Here is a 2,343-nt window from a genome sequence, read left to right as displayed (position 1 = left end):
AGATAGAAATATGTAAATAGTAATGAGGTGTCACCTTAACTTAACCATAGTTGGTGATTTACCTTAGTCATGTTATTTTTGTAACTATAATAAAGTAACTAGAGTTACTTTTTCTATTGTATATATATATATATGCTAGTATGTTGAAGAGAAGACATCAGATGTTAAAAAGCCTTACTCTCTTTCCTTTTGTGTTGGTATTCCTTTTGTAAGAAATTTCCCTATCATCAATAAAAATAGTGAGTTGTTGTTTCCTTTTGTGTTTGGTATCAAAGCCTATACGGGTTTCTGAAGAGTGAAGTCTCCTAGTATAGCTTTCCTAGTATAGATTTTCTAGTAAAGAAAAGCTTGAAGAGAAATCTCTACTACCTTGAAGCTTGAGGAGAAATCTCTAGCAATGAGAAATCTCTACCGGAAGCCTTTCCATTTAAGTAAGTTTTCTTACTATGTAAATTAAGTTTTATTATATTTCATAATACAAGTTTTCTTCATAGAAAAACCCATACTCTCTAAAAGCTTATATCCCTGATATAGCCATTAAAAACCTAGGTTTGGTTAAGAGGCTTTAGGGAATCGGTTTTAAGCACCTTAGAGAACTAGTTTTAGGTACCATCTATGAAGAAAAAATGGCAAAACCTAATATAAAGTCCTTAGAATGTTTATACGAAGATCAAAATTATGATCATACTTTGCATATTCCCAGAGAGTACAAAAATGATATTGTTGTTCTTAGTAGTACAATAAATACTATCCGTGATATGTTAAATATGATATCAAAAAATCAAAAATTAAATCATGATAGTGTTGAACAACAACTCTATAGTTTGAATATTAAAACAAGCAAGATTGACCAAAAAATTCAATCCCTTGGAGAAGTTGTTGATTTAGATCTCAAAACCGAGACTAAAGAACAAATACAAGAATTAACTAAAACAGTTAATAACTTCATCCTGCAACAAGATGAAAAGAATTATCCTGGAGATAACAAAATCCCCAGATTATTTTATGGAACTGAAGATATAGAAGAGATAATGGCTCTTCAAAACAAAGAACCTAATGAAGAAGAATATAACAATATTGTGGAAATTTTGGATTATTGGAAAACGATCTATAAAGATCCGGAAGCAACAATGGATGAAAGAAATCATATTCTACATCAAATACGATTAACCTGTTTAGAATATGAAGATATGCTTTCTTATTTTAATTATGATATTAATATGTTATCTGATGATGAATCAACATCTTCAGAATCTAATGAAGATGATAATGAAATAAATGCTTTAAGTGATACTGAAACAGATCCAGAAGAAAAAACTTCTGATCTACCAAAGAAAAGAAAAGCAAATGAAGACCTTCCTGAGTTTTCCAATCAAGAAGTTTTTGAAGAATACTTGAGAACAACTCAAGATGAAGATAAGGAATTCATAAATACAACAGAACATGCATCATCTTTTGGAATAAAAACTGAATCTGATCATCCTAGTCACTCCTACACAAGGAGAGATGATATGAATAAACAGACGGTAGCCCAACATGAGACATATTTAGATTTAAGCCATATACCATTTAAGGATCAAGAAAAAACAGTAGATGATTAGGCACAATCAATGTCCATTTTGATAACCAATTATAAAAATGTTTGGACTAAATAAAGATTTTTAGATTATATTGCAGCAACATTGCAAGGAGACACTTTGCAATGGTTAAAACAATGGGAAAATTCACCAGAAGGGACATTACAAAAATTATCTTTATTAACAAATTTTAAAGATTTTGATAATATACTTAAAAACTTTGCACAAATAATAAAAGAACATTTGTGTGGAGCAACAGATGAAAAAATCATCCATAAAGATGCTGAATATATATTGTCAAAAATAGAACTCTGCAATATATGTCAGTTTGAAGAATATTCTCAGTTGTATAAAAAATACTACTTCAAAATAAAACTAGAGTCAAGCCTACACTGGTTAAACCAATTTTTTCATATACTCCCAAACCCATGGGATGAAATAGCTATAAAAGGTTATCCTGATTTTATAACTAGAATTAATAAAAATGATAATCTAGGATTCAGAATAAATTTTGTATTAAGATTTATCACTGAAAGATGTGTGGAAGTCAGAGCTAAAAAACAGGTAAAAAACCAAATTAGTAATGATCCCAGAGGAAGAAAATGTTGTGATGAAATACTTAGAGAAAATTGGAAAATTGGTTGTAACCCCCAACCAAGATCTTCTAAAAAAGAGAAGATATAAATGGAAGCCATTTAAAAAAGAAAAAATTTTNNAANANANANANAANAANAAANANANAANANANANANANAANANANANANA

Source organism: Fragaria vesca, linkage group LG2 (genome assembly GCF_000184155.1).
Source record: "Fragaria vesca subsp. vesca linkage group LG2, FraVesHawaii_1.0, whole genome shotgun sequence".
Classification (NCBI taxonomy): Eukaryota; Viridiplantae; Streptophyta; class Magnoliopsida; order Rosales; family Rosaceae; genus Fragaria; species Fragaria vesca.
Note: the sequence above shows the minus strand (reverse complement) of the source record.